A 15,711-nucleotide genomic window follows, 5' to 3' on the forward strand; every position below is an offset into this window, starting at 1 on the left:
GTGAAAAATTAGTTTGTGAGCAAAAGTGAGCTGAGTATATGAGAGATAGTGAGGAAGCTCTAGCCAATTGAGTTTGTGAAGAGATGTACAGTGATGGGTAGATGATTTGTGGCTGGTGGCAAATTTGGCAATTTTATTATAACAGGAGGACAGTTTAGTTTTGAGAGATGATTGTAGGTTTGTTAGGAGAGGGGCACCATAAAGGAGAGAGAGGATGAGAAATGTAGTAGCGAGAGTGATCTTTGTAGATGTAGTGAGGAACTGATTGTTTCGGTAGAGCATGCCAAGTTTTTGGTGGGGTTTTTTTATGTTTAGTTGTAGGTGGCTATTGAATTTAAGCTGGTCATCTATCTGGACTCCTAGTAGTTTGGTTTCAGATACCAGTTCAAGAGGTGTGTTATTCTGGCTAGTGATGGGGAATAGTTTTATATCAAAGGTGTTGGTTTTTGAGGGGGTAAATACCATAAGTTTGGTTTTTGATGCATTGAGTGCTAGATGAATGTCCTTCATCCACTGTTCTGTGGTAGAGAAGGCGTCTTGAGTTAGTTTTAAGAGAGTGGGGATGGATCTGGCTGAACAGATAATTGTAGAATCATCTGCATAGTGAATAAGTTTAGCATGGGGAATTGAGTGGAAGAAATCATTTATGAATATATTGAAAAGGAGAGGGCCCAAGATGGAACCTTGGGGAACACCTTTGGGAACACCAGTGGGTGTGTTAAGGAAAGAGGAGATGGCTTTTTTCCACTTGACAGTTGTTGTCTGTTGGAGAGATAGCTGGTGAACCAATTGAGAGAGGAAGGGGATAGGTTTAGGTTAGATAGTTTAGTTAGGAGAAGGTTGTGAGAGATAGTATCAAAGGCCTTATAGAGGTCACGAAAGAGGGTAGATACGGTGGATCCAGAATCTCTGGCTTTATTTACAGTTTCCAGGAAGGAAAGGAGGGCAGTCATGGTGCTGTGACTGGGTCTGAATCTGTGTTGTGTGGAAGTTAGTAAGTTATTATCTAGGAGATAGGGAAGGAGTTGAAGATGGATACATTTCTCTAGGAGTTTTGATATAGGAGAGAGGATGGCGATGGGACGAAAGTTAGTAATATTGTTATGATTGCCTCCTTTGTGCAGGGGAATGATGAAAGCCCTTTTCCAGAGTTGGGGTACAAGCCCTTCTTCGATAGAGCAATTGATTAGGATGCTGATGAAGGCAATGGCTTCGGCAGCTATGCTGAGGAAGGATAAGGGAATGTTATCGGGGGCATTGGAGCATGGTTTTAGCTTTTGAAGGAGTTTTCTTATGGTAGAAGTAGGAATGGGTTTTAGGGAGAATGGTGGGAGTTGGGAGGCTGGATATGAAGGGGATGATGATAGGGAACATGCAGAAGTAGGGGGTGAGGTGTTATTAGAGAAGGATGAGGTTAGTTTGGAAACAGAGTCTATAAAAAATGAGTTGAATTGGGTAGCCAGATCTATATCTTGTGCATTTGGGTCTGGGCTTGGGTTTTCTGTTGAGCCAGGTTTTAGGAGGGTAGTGATGCCTTTCCAGAATTTTTGTGGATTGGTTTTGTGGTTGTTTTGGAGTAAGGAGAAGTAATTCTGTCTATATCTGTCTGTATATTTGAAATATCTTACAGTTCTACAAGAACCAAGACGGTAATAAGATTACTATGTTTTAAAGATCTTTCAGCATAAGTCGGCTTCAAATCCAGAAAGATGCTTATTGTGCCATTGTGTAAGCACAAGTCCAGAAAGATGCTTATTGTGCCATTGTGTAAGCACAAGTCCAGAAAGATGCTTATTGTGCCATTGTGTAAGCACAAGTCCAGAAAGATGCTTATTGTGCCATTGTGTAAGCACAAGTCCAGAAAAGATGCTTATTGTGCCATTGTGTAAGCACAAGTCCAGAAAGATGCTTGTGTGCCATTATGTATAGCACAAGTCCAGACGTTTGCTGATATGAGCATTCACTGCTATTCACAGGCTGAAAAAGCATTCACTCATATAAGCATTCACTGTTTTGACCTACAAATGATTACATATGCATACACACATTTATATATATATATATATATATATATATATATATATATATATATATATATATATATATATATATAAAAGGAACGATAAATAAAAAGTTTATGGTATATATGTTGTGCAGAATCTTTTCAATGAAATGACTTTTCAATCAAATGTACTTACAGGCATTTATACCTACTGTTTTTCTTTCAGTCAAACCTACATTTGACAAAATGATACAGAACCATATATGATGTTTTCTAACAATTTTTATTCACTCCAGTATTACATAAATTGTTCAATTCTTGCCTTCCCTTAAATCTCACCCCTCCTCCTCCCATTCTAAAGATCTTACAACCAGTTCTTCTGTCTCATTCATCATATTCAAACCATCTATTTAATCTGGTATAGACTTTGACTTCTATTTTCTACTTAGTTGCTTTTTCTCAGCCAATAACAATTAACTTTGTAAGACATTATTATATCCCTACTCAACAGAATAATTTTCCTGGTTACTGTCCGTCTCCCAACAATTCTGTCAAGGTACTCTGTAGGGAATTTTAAAACCTGTCAGCTTGTTGCATTTCCAAAAAAGCTTGTTCCCAGTTACCTCCCTCTTCTCCACTGCATCTCCAGCATTTGCTATCTACATGAGGAAAAATCCCCTGTATTCTACCTGGTTCTAAAAGTACGTATGCAAACACTTCCATACAAAAACCCTAAAACTTTCTGAACTTTGGTGCGTACTTGGAATTCCTACAGAGCTCTTCCCATTGCTCCTTTGTAACTTGTTTTCATAGTCCCTTTTCACAATCTTTTCATGGCTGATACTTCAAGGTATACCTGTACTCAGGCCAGAGGCCATGTTAGAACACAGATTTCACATTTACAATGTACACTAAAACAGACAACCCAAGAATCTAGTAACATTTTAAATGTATTCATAGAGTTTCAGTTACATAAGAGAAACAGGAGTTTAATCCACACATGAGCAATGCTTAATGAAGCAAATTTGAAATATCTTACAGTTCTACAAGAACCAAGACGGTAATAAGATTACTGTGTTTTAAAGATCTTTCAGAATAAGTCGGCTTCAAATCCAGAAAGATGCTTATTGTGCCATTGTGTAAAAGCACAAGTCCAGAAAGATGCTTATTGTGCCATTGTGTAAAAGCACAAGGTTACAAAGTGGAAGGGAACGCAAAATGAGCCAAAAAGGTGAAGTATGTCAGAATAATTAAGATCCTGAACATCACTACATAGGTGTCTAGTAAATATTCTTTGTAGTCCCTTCAAAGAGGATTAAATCACCCTAGAACAGTGGCAAATCATGAAATATGACTCAACAATTAGCAACATATGTAACAAATATGTTTTTTAAAGTAAAGCAGAAGATCTAGACTGCAATGTCCAAAAAACTGGCCACATACTTTTAGGATTTAAGATTTGATCTGTGAGGCATTTGCTTTAAAATTCAGTTTGGGGTCAACACATATACTGAGATCTTTAAATAAGGAGGCTAAGGAAGTACTACCAATAGATGTGTCCCCTAATAAGATGTCAGAACTCATTTTCAAGGGCCCAAAATTCCTGAAACCGCATTTACTAAAACTGATGTTAAACCCATTCCTATGCAGCCCATTTTACTACACTAGCAATCTAAGTGTTATTAGCAATAACTGATCCTAACTTGATACCTGCATATTTGGCAATTCAAATACTTTTATGTGTAGGAAGAAAGGAAAACACCATGATGAAATGTGCCAGACCTAAAACAGACTCCTAGGAGACCTCTGCGTGAACATCAGCCCAATGTAAATAATGGCTGCAAATTTTTTACATTAAATTGTCTCCTAGAAAGCTATGCGTTAATCTGATTTAATATACAGACATTTTATACCAAGTTTCATTGTGCATTCTATAATAACTGAATGCGGTACATTATTGCATGCTTTAGAGAGATCTAAATATAGCACAACATTATCTGCAGCCCTACGAACATGATCATAAAAATGATTAGTGATTTTGAGGCAGAATGACTTTTCATAAGGCCATGATGACAGATATGCAAAGCAGCACCAAGCCTGTGATTACTCTTAAGTAAGCTGAAAAGGCATCTTTTGAAACACTTGCATAACAAGGAAGTTAGATTGGGTGGCAACTGTCCTCAAAACAGCAACTCCCGTTTTATAAAATGGATTTATGTTAACTTTTTTCCTGGTAGATGGAAAGATGCATTTTTAAAAGACAGTGTTAAGATGACGGTTAGTTCACCACTATATGTGGGTTTAGGTGTTTAAATAGGGAGCATGTCACTTCGTTGAAGGTGATTTTGGCAAACACAAAGAAACCAAAACCAGTTCGCTAAAACTGCCTTTGACAAAAGTGGAGATTACCGTTTCTATACTGCTGTGTAACCTCAGAGTTGTTACATATAACTGTGGGTGGTGCCCTCCAAATGGGGGGTGCAGGGTAGCTTGAACCCCTGCAAAAAAAAAAGTTTCAATGTTCACTGAAGGTGGTTTCACTGAACTGATTTTGCTTTATTTGTATTCACTGAAACTGCCTTCAATGGATTGACATGAATCCATTTAAATAATATACCAGGCATTTTATTTGACCGACGGCCACTGTTATGTTTTATTTTCTTTAATGAAGTCAGGCCATGTTTTCAGTAACATGATGACAACGTAAGGCATTGGAACTATGATGAGTGTTACCTTGAGTAATAAAGGAATACAGGATGCCCTGATTAGCAAGACAAGTACAGGCCAAAAGGGTGGGATTGGTAACCAGGTTAGCAAAGTGCTTGCAAAAAAATAAAATCACCCACTACTTAAAGTACTGCCACGTATAGGAAAAAAACCTTTATAGATGTAGCAACCTCAAACAGAGATTAACATAAATGTAGAACATTTTAAGATTCTTACTGTGAGAAACACGTTTTTCTTCTCAATTTGCCTTACATTTAGGAATGGCTGATTTCAGTCTTCTACAAGCTACATTGTAGCTAGTTTTGGAGGCCCAGCTTTGATATTATAGGCAGTTAAAGTAACCTAATAAAATTTGATTTGCTGCTCCAGATAAAGTCTGGCACTCCTATAATAAACAGTTTAACAACAGTGTGTTACTCTTCTGAGATTCCAGAGTAGCCATGATGGTCCCACTGTTGTTGTTGCAAATGTCTACCATGACTAAAAAGGAATCATGTACAGGAATAACTATACCATCCCATTAACTGCTAGTTTTTAAGACGCTCAAATTATTGCAATCTGGGGATATTAATGACGTTTCACTTTCAGGCTTCAATAATAACCAGAACTTTGAAGTCATATAAATGAGCAAGAACTTGAAGCTCGGCTGCTTTCTTATTTAGATTTCTGGCATTTATATAATAAAGTGTATACATACAAACTGAAATAAATTAACAAAAAAAATATATATATTTATATAATAAAAGATTATTAGATCCCTTATGTTTTGCACTGATAGCATTTCATTTATTGATAGTACTAAAAACGTGTTGCAATGGCAAAAAGAGGACTTCCTAAATGTTTATCACCAAAGTAATTTAAATGGAGTCCATCAGGGGTAAAGAGTCCAAGATAGGATGATACAAGAAAGCTTCCCAACTCAAGATTAACATTGTTTTATTCCTTACACAAAAATCATTCAACTACTTGTTGAACAAAATACCCTTTGTGAAGTGATACTCTAAGTCTGGGGGAAAGGAGAATTTCACCAAAACAGAGCAATGCACTATGCTCATTTCAAATTTCTGAAATCGCAGAAGCCATATCGTGTTGAGCTTTGGCTACATTTGCATGAAAACACAAACGACTATCAATCTTTTAACAGTTTCTTTTGCATGTTGGATATCTCAATCAATGCTAGACCTCACAGACTGGAGATTATTTTATTTATTTAACATTTGTTTACTAGAAAGGTCTGACTGGACAAAGCCCATTTTCAGTGCAGGCCAGAGGAGAAATGCTCCAGATGTATGTCGTTGAAATGTGGGACGACATGCAGATTCCGCACAGAAGGTATGCTGGCCGAGAATCGAACTGAAGAACCTCTTGCTGTGAGGCAACAACTCAATCCGCTTCACCACTACGCCACCCTGTATATTGTAATTTTTAACTTGTCAATAGAAGAAATGGGTCTAATTTAAATTTTTAAGCATGGAGTCTCCAAAAATAAAAAAAATAAAAGTACACTTCTTTGGGAAATTATGTCAATGACCAGACTGAAATTGTGAATGGTAAAATTGCCTCCCACTGTTCTTCTTTTAAGTTTTCTGGACTTAATCTGACTATCATTACTAATTTTTTGTCTTTTTTTATCCTCTCTCCTGGTTGGTAAACATATTATCCATCTCTAAAATTTCAGACATCATACCTTAATTGGTATTTATAGCATTTGTGTGTGGGTTAGCAAAGTTACTAGAAACTGTAGGGTTAGTTACATGAACAATACTGTCCCAAGGCCCCTTGGATAACAGAACGGTACCTACTCCCAATTCCGCACAGGAAGGACAGTTAGGAGCACCAGTGATTTTGATTTCAGTCGGAATGGAATAACAGATCATACTGATAGTAGGATAAGAGGATATGCTTCACCTCATGGAATAAGAGGTCCAACCTTTTTGGACTCTCATATCATCTGAGGCAAAAAAAAAAGCTTTTGTTAGACTGAGAAGAATTCATAAACTTCTCTCCTCAGGCCTAGCAGTTCAATTTTTGCAGTCCTGTAGGCTAGTACATTTGCTACAAATGGTCATATCAATACTTTAAAAAGGTCTCTTTCTTAGTACCATACAAAGAACATTTACAGCATTGTAAAACAATATTTTCCTCAAGTAGGGATGATAGCTAAGCCTGTACGTACCTATCCATAATGGAAGTCAACAGAACCTCTCAATTCTCATGAAATCCTAGTGAAAGATAATAGTATGTGACCCTTACCTCCCTGCCTCCATGCCCATTTCCTCTTGTGCTCTACATATGACCCATTGTACTCACCATAGTGGCTTATATGAAGCTCAGGAAGCCCTGTAGTAGGATGTCCAAAAGGATTGATATATTATCAGAAAGTGAAAATATCGAACAGCACGACAGCAAAAGTGCCGAAATGTCGAGGGTCAGTTTTTGGGATTGCAGTACAGTGAAGATTGGGATATTTGTCCTTTCCTCACTGTAGTGCGATCTCAGAGTTGGAATATATATTTAGCGGGGGTTGTGGGGGGCTTAGCCCCCCACAATACCGAATTCGCGTTTCGGCATTTTCATTCTTGTGAGCATTCAATACTTTCAGTTTGAGATGTTATGATATAAACACATCCAAAAACCAGCTAGACCCAGAACACAGACACACACTCCTGACAAAAAAAAAAACACAAATCAAGTGTAACACATGCTGTAATCCAGCTCAGGAACACCAATGAACTGGTTGTAACTAAAATTAAGGCAGGATGCTCTCAGATTGCAAAGAAAATGATGAGTCTTACAGTTAGAATGCAATATTTTATATTCACTACTAAATATTCCTTTTAGCAGTAGGAACTATACAGGTTGCACGTATGCTGAAAATGGGAATACTTTTCTACATCCAGACTCTGGTAGGTTGTGTAATTTTACTTTATATTCTGACTGTTCAAACAGGGATTTGGTACAGCTTGCTAGATACAGGAAATGTCCAGCATTTTATGTTGGGAAGACCAACCCCTCTCTCAGACAAAGAATACGTGAACACCTCAGTGAGAGTTGTAGGGGACTAACTACAAATGCACTAGCTAAGTGTATCAGCAGTACTGGTACAGATCATGTCATTGCCTTTCAGGTTATACATTTAATGAGTTCTAATAGATGTTTGGGTGATGTCAGAAGTAAGACAGAGCAGGTAGAAATGCATTGGATAATTACCTTGCAGTCTGACAAAGGCCATAGCCTTAATGATTGTTTTTCTTTAAAGACTAATTTGGGTTCTAAGAGTTTGTATAGTTAATTCCCGATAGGTTATACAGATTAACTACATGTTTAAATTGGTTCTATGCAGCAGTTAATGGTCTGCTGAACCATTTATTTATTAATTTATTTTACATTTGTTAACTGGGAAAGTCCGACTTGGAACAAGCCAATTTTCAGCGGAGGCCTGGGGAGAAATGCTCCAGATGCACGTCTTTGTAACGTGGGAGGAAACTGGAGCACCTGGAGGAAACCCACATGAACGCAGGGAGGACATGCAGACTCTGCACAGAAGGCACCCCAGCAGAGAATCAAACAGGAGAACCTCTTGCTGTGAGGCGACAATGCTACCACTGAGCTGTCCATCTGTTTGTACATGTGAAAGCAGCGCTTGCTTGTTTTAGATTCCTTTTTTCTTTTTATGTTTTTTTTTAAGTTTGGATTAAATAATTTTTAACCTGCACAGTGAAGCTGCATTCCAGTCTGCTGCTTTTGCTATTTTTGTATTTCTGAACCAATCTATGTGTGGTTATGTAGTTTACACTCTAGCCTTTATTTCAAATTCACTAAATTTTACATCCACAAAACACCTGAAACTATCGCAAGATGTTCCACAACACTAAAATGCCCTTGTTCTGATTTATCAAGTACAAAATAATATTTGCATATAAAGCCTACTTTTCCCGAGTACCATACCAGCTATATCCATGAATTTTTGAATCCCTTATTTTCCTTGTTAATGGATCTAAACATAAAGCAAATATGAAAGGGCAAGAAGATTATCTCTGCCAGGTTCCTTTGTTCAAATGCAGCTTGTCACAAAAAGAACCCACCACCACCATTATTCTTGTCCACGATTCTTCACAATATCGGCCTTATTTGGCCTGTTATTGCACCAGGGAATACAAATGCTACCATTATCCAAGCAATAAAATCCCAGTTGGTTGAACTGAACGCTTTCTCTCTATCAAGACTCACCAAAAATACTGATGTTTTCTTACAGTCGGTCTTCCCCATGGATCGCCATTGTTCTATTAGTCAAATATTTGCCTTTCTCAACAAAGCCACATTCGTCTAGATCAGTTTTGGTGAAATATTTGCCATTTTCATAGTTAATATAGACATGAACACTTTATAATCATGGTTTAAAATCAAAAGTGGTCTATATGAAACCAAATGTAAAGGGTCATCTGTCACCCTCTTTCTGTAATACAAGTTCTACATCATTATTCCAACATGCAGATACTCCTCCACCATTTTAAAATATTGTTAAACAACTCCTTTCAAATCTCCATCACTTTCTTTTCTCCTTAATTCTAAATTTCTACAAGAAAACCATCTGCTCCGGGGGACTTCCTTGTTAATTATACTTTACTTTTTTTAAGTAGGAAGTTTATTGATTTCTGTTACTTTTTATACTCAGCTGATAGGCAGTTTCTAGGCTTTCAGTCCAGGGGAGCATTAAGGAGCCTAGTCCAAATTCCCAGTTGCCTTCAAGTACTGTCTGGTTAAGTGACGTCCTCAAGGTCACAAAGGAGGCAAATGAGGGCTCGTGGAATCAAACACCGTACCATAGGATCTCATGCATAGTACACTGTAATCTTTCTCCAGTAGTTGCCCCTTGTTAATCTGAAAAGTTCTCACTGTATTAATCCTGCCCCCTTTCACACCTCCTAGTATTATATATGCAGGAGTTCAACTCAACTCAGGAGAATTACCAAATGTCACAGAGAAATACGATAATTACATAGCAAAACAACATTCTTTGTGTACACAGCTGGGTAAGCATTTATTCTAATTCATCTTTCTTAATCTGTTTTAAATACCTTCCAACATGAACTTTGTCTTGTTCTATTTTTACCCCCCTGCTCCCCACAACCTTTCTTCTCCATATTGTCATTTCTTCCATTGCTTTTATTAGCACTTCTCTTTGTAGGGAATTGTTTGTTTTTCAGTCTCTCATTATTATCTTTTTGAAGTCTAGCAGTAGTAGCTCTACCGCTCTTTTATTTGTCAGACTGGATACCAGCTCAAAAGCAGTGCTTCTTTAACTTTAGATTACTTCCTAGGATATTCTTAATCACATGCTTTAAATCTCAGTTTGCTCATTTCTGCACATGACCAAAATGTATGTACATAATCTACATTTTCATCAGGCTTGCATCCACAGCCAATTCCCATTGACTTCTGGGAATATTTAATTTAACCTATGGGGGCATAGAAGCATTTCTATAAACACTTGCATTTCAGAATGCTTAGACTCTTTGGTTACATTACTGGAAAGGACATCTGACAAATTTCAAATCATTCCTCATGCCACTTGTCCTATTGTTTTTCTCCATCTCTCTTTCACCTCCATCACAACTATTGCACTTTGGTCCAGTAGCTACATACATAATCAGCTAATTATTTGTTTTGTACTTTACATTTCCATCCTTGCATCTATTGACATTAATTTCATCTCAAGTAACTTTTTCCCTTTCTTCTTCTCTCTGCATCACTTAATTATGACAGATCTAAGTACCATAAAGCCATTTTTCCTCCTGTTTGACATGAGATACTTAAAGTGGTTCCACTCAATTATCCTCTCTGGGTATTTAATCTCTTCCCCAAAAACGGGCAACAAATCAGAAGCAACTGCAAGTTTCTTCTTTTTTTTTCTCCTGCTAAGCCAATTGGATAGAATTCCTCTATTTTCCATTTAATTGTTTAATCTCAAATGTTTGTATCACCATCTTCAGTACGACATTCAACAGTCTCTTGTCTTGACTGACCCTTATGAGTCCCACCTATAAATTTAATGTCTTGGCTTGTCCCTCTTGTGCTCGACCGGCATGGTTATTTTATCTCATCTTCCTCTGGGTCTTCTGTTATCCCTTATGAATTTTCTTATTTCCTTTTTTTACACCATCCCACTAGCTGGCATCAGGCTTACTGACAAAAGTTTGCCCTGAGCATAAGACTAAGGGGGGACTATAAATATTTTCAAAGTCTGGATTTTGTTATCCAGACTTGAGTGATAACATTTCCATTTTTTTCAAGAGACTTTTTATTTTGTCTTTTAGTTTGTTTCAAGTCTCAGCTGGGGCCTGTTCCTCTTTCTTTGTAATCCATACTCAGTTTTCATTTTATAGTACCCCCAAAGACAGGGGTACATCGTACACACAGTACACCCATAGATAGGAGTGCTGGTGCACAAAGTACCCCCATAGAGAGGGGCACTGGGGCACATAGTAACCCCAAGACAGGGGTGCTGGGGTACATAGTAACACCAAGACAGGGGTGCTGGTGTACACAGTACCCCCACAGATAGAGGGTGCTGGAGCACTAGATCTGGAGATGAGGAGAATTAATTGAAATGGCCTTAGGATTTACTCTCATTAATTCTGTACCCAGAGATCCGTGTAAAATTATTCAGTAGTTCAAATAGTTTCTTTACATTATTGTCTGGGTCTGATAATCATCATTATTGCAAATAACTACATTGTTTTTTTATTCATCTTCTAGGCATCCTTAAATTCCTTTTAGCCTGATTTTCTGGACTGCAGGTGCTAAATATAGGGTAAAGAGTGGTGGTAAAAAAGTGAATACTCCTGTCTCACACCCCCCTGTATGAAAATGGGCTCCAAAAGACATTCCCACCCCACTTTAGATGTACCAGGACACCCCCATATATTCACTGCAATATATCTACAAATGTCATAGAAATATTACATTTTGTTATAATTTCCCTAAAGATAATTCAAATAGGCCTAATCACACACCTTTCTGGAATCAGCACTAACCTTAAGTAAAGGAAACTTGCTCTTCTGTGTCTCTCTTCCTGTAGCATCATTTGCTCCCAGAATCCTCCCACATCTTTCTGCCTGGGATAAATCCACTCTGAACTTGGTCCACTAATTTCACAATATGTTTAGCCAATCTAGCTGCCAATACAGATGTGAAAGCCTTATACTCATGGTTAGTACTAATAGTGGCCCGCGAAAACCTTACACTCATGGTTAGTACTAATACTGGCCTGTGAAAACCTTATACTCATGGTTAGTACTAATACTGGCCTGTGAAAACCTTATACTCATGGTTAGTACTAATACTGGCCTGTGAAAACCTTATACTCATGGTTAGTACTAATACTGGTCTGCGAAAACCTTATACTCATGGTTAGTACTAATACTGGCCTGCGAAAACCTTATACTCATGGTTAGTACTAATACTGGCCTACAAGGGACCACATTAGTTGGATCCTTCCCTTCTTTGTGTAAGACTACAACTGCCATTTTCTAAAACTCATGAACCTGCTTTTCATTCAAAATTTTATAAAATATAAGCATTATCTGCCAGAACTTACTAATCTTCTCAAATGTCTCGTTCTCCACAGCTCTACTGGCAATTCATCTAGTCCTGGATTTTTTCCACCCATGGCAATTTCTTAAGCTGGGCACTAATGTCTTCTTCTTTAATTGGGGCAATCAGTTCCTCTACCTCTTTCTCCTCTAATTTTGGTGGGTACAGGTCTTTTAATAACGTCTGATCCCTTAATCTGGTGGCCCAGCCCTCTCACATGTGGCTCTTTAAGGGGGATACTTCAAACTGTTGAGATAAGCTACCACTCAATAAGGTTTTCCAGATCTCAACAGGATCAGGGCCAGTTTTTAGTCATGAAGTTAAGATCCCATGAGGAGAGCACCAATTTCCTAGAAGTGCCTGAGGGGCAAATCCTCCTTGAGGAAGTGTTTTACTGTACAACAGAAGGAAGATAATGGAGTACACAAGGCACTTTCAATCCAATCCTGATGGATTTACTGCACATCAGCAAGTCAAATGGCCTCAGAAATACTTAGTCTAGGGATATAAATCTCTTCTACAACACCAAAAGAATGGTTTGGAGGGACATGTTTATTCGCAGAGGATAATGCTGTTCTGGAATAGATTCCCCATCCATCTAAACAAAGTTCTTCCATGTCTATAGTCCAGTACAACTTCGATCTATAGATGGGAAACAGAAAAGTTACCCCAGGACTACCCCCCCTAACAAACAGAGGCAGCACCAAAATGCTTTATCCCATGCATGGGTGTCCCCTGAACTTATCTATGATATGATCCCAGTTATTCTCATTAGGGATAATATAGAATTATTGAACATGGAATGGGTAAGGCCAGCCTATAAACAAATGTGATTGGTTAATTTGAGGCTCAAAAACGGAAATTGACTAGGCTTAAAATGGCCCAAAATGGCAGCTAGCCTACTACTTATCTATGTACCTATGGCCAGAGGGCAGGCAGTAACAAAAGAAAACTGTACTTTGCTGAAGGCATAATCAGATGCAATTCTTGGAAAGACCTACTAAGTACTAAAAAAACTAGAGGCACCTTCACCTCTAGCAGTGATTTCTTTTGGCAATTTAGTAGAAGCTGTTCCAATAAGACAAACAAGAGTTCCTGGAGCTAGGTTTCGTGGGCATCCATCAAAATGTATAGTGCCTCTATTGATGCTGTGTTTTCTGGTCTTCCACAGAACCTGTAGTACAACTCCTGGTGACAGATTTCTTGGCCTCAAGCAGGATGTGCAGTACCTCCCCAAGTGCTGGGTTTCCTGGCAGGATGTGCAGTACCCCCACGGGTACTGGGTTTTCGGGCAGGATATGCAGTACCACCCCAGGTGCTGGGTTTCCTGGCAGGAAGTGCAGTACATCCCCAGGTGCTGGGTTTCCTGGCAGGATGTGCAGTACCTCCCCCCAGGTGCTGGGTTTCCTGGCAGGATGTGCAGTACCTCCCCAGGTGTTGGGTGTCCTGGCAGGAAGTGCAGTACCTCCTCAGGTGCTGGGTTTCCTGGCAGGATGTGCAGTGCCTCCCCAGGTTCTGGGTTTTTGGGCAGGATGTGCAGTACCTTCCCAGGTGCTGGGTGTCCTGGCAGGATGTGCAGTACCTCCCCAGGTGCTGGGTTTCCTGGCAGGATGTGCAGTACCTCCCCAGGTGCTGGGTTTCCTGGCAGGATGTGCAGTACCTCCCCAGGTGCTGGGTTTCCTGGCAGGATGTGCAGTACCTCCCCAGGTGCTGGGTTTCCTGGCAGGATGTGCAGTACCTCCCCAGGTGCTGGGTATCCTGGCAAGATGTGCAGTACCCCCACGGGTGCTGGGTTTCCTGGGAGGATGTGCAGTACCCCCCAGGTGATGGGTTTCCTGGCAGGATGTGCAGTACCTCCACGGGTGCTGGGTTTTCGGGCAGGATGTGCAGTACCACCCCAGGTGCTGGGTTTCCTGGCAGGATGTGCAGTACCTCCCCAGGTGCTGGGTTTTCAGGCAGGATGTGCAGTACCTCCCAAGGTGCTGGATTTCCTGGCAGGATGTGCAGTACCTCCCCAGGTGCTGGATTTCCTGGCAGGATGTGCAGTACCTCCCCAGGTGCTGGGTTTCCTGGCAGGATGTGCAGTACCTCCCCAGGTGCTGGGTTTCCTGGCAGGATGTGCAGTACCTCCCCAGGTGCTGGGTTTCCTGGCAGGATGTGCAGTACCTCCCCAGGTGCTGGGTTTCCTGGCAGGATGTGCAGTACCTCCACGGGTGCTGGGTTTTCGGGCAGGATGTGCAGTACCTCCCCAGGTGCTGGGTTTCCTGGCAGGAAATGCAGTACCTCCCCAGGTCCTGGGTTTCCTGGCAGGATGTGCAGTACTTCCCCAGGTGCTGGGTTTCCTGGCAGGATGTGCAGTACCTCCCCAGGTGCTGGGTTTCCTGGGAAGGTGTGCAGTACCTCCCCCAGGTGCTGGGTTTGCTGGCAGGATGTGCAGTACCTCCCCAGGTGCTGGGTTTCCTGGCAGGATGTGCAGTACCTCCCCAGGTGCTGGGTTTCCTGGCAGGATGTGCAGTACCTCCCCAGGTGCTGGGTTTCCTGGCAGGATGTGCAGTACCTCCCCAGGTGCTGGGTTTCCTGGCAGGATGTGCAGTACCTCCCCAGGTGCTGGGTTTCCTGGCAGGATGTGCAGTACCTCCCCAAGTGCTGGGTTTCATGGCAGGATGTGCAGTACCTCCCCAGGTGCTGGGTTTCCTGGCAGGATGTGCAGTACCTCCCCAGGTGCTGGGTTTCCTGGCAGGATGTGCAGTACCTCCCCAGGTGCTGGGTTTTCGGGCAGGATGTGCAGTACCTCCCCAGGTGCTGGGTTTCCTGGCAGGATGTGCAGTACCCTCCTCAGGTGCTGGGTTTCCTGGCAGGATGTGCAGTACCTCCTCCCCAGGTGCTGGGTTTTCGGGCAGGAAGTGCAGTACCTCTCCAGGTGCTGGGTTTCCTGGCAGGATGTGCAGTACCCCCACGGGTGCTGGGTTTCCTGGCAGGATGTGCAGTACCTCTCCAGGTGCTGGGTTTCCTGGCAGGATGTGCAGTGCCTCCCCAGGTGTTGGGTTTCCTGGCAGGATGTGCAGTGCCTCCCCAGGTGTTGGGTTTCCTGGCAGGATGTGCAGTACCTCCCCAGGTGTTGGGTTTCCTGGCAGGATGTGCAGTACCTCCCCAGGTGTTGGGTTTCCTGGGAGGATGTGCAGTACCTCCCCAGGTGCTGGGTTTCCTGGCAGGATGTGCAGTACCTCCAGAGGTGCTGGGTTTCCTGGCAAGATGTGCAGTACCTCCAGAGGTGCTGGGTTTCCTGGCAAGATGTGCAGCACGCCCCCAGGTGCTGGGTTTCCTGGCAGGATGTGCAGTACCCCCCCAGGTGCTGGGTTTCCTGGCAGGATGTGCAGTACCCCCTC

General features: G+C 41.1%; 1 protein-coding gene across 1 annotated transcript in view; it reads right to left on the reverse strand.

Annotated features, from left to right (window-relative positions):
• The window catches only part of POC1A (POC1 centriolar protein A), a 1,972,436-nt gene that overhangs the window by 1,284,030 nt on the left and 672,695 nt on the right, over window positions 1-15,711 (reverse strand). The window lies entirely within an intron of this gene.

This window comes from Protopterus annectens, chromosome 7.part1 (genome assembly GCF_019279795.1).
Source record: "Protopterus annectens isolate FY-2018-M chromosome 7.part1, PAN1.0, whole genome shotgun sequence".
Taxonomy (NCBI): Eukaryota; Metazoa; Chordata; order Ceratodontiformes; family Protopteridae; genus Protopterus; species Protopterus annectens.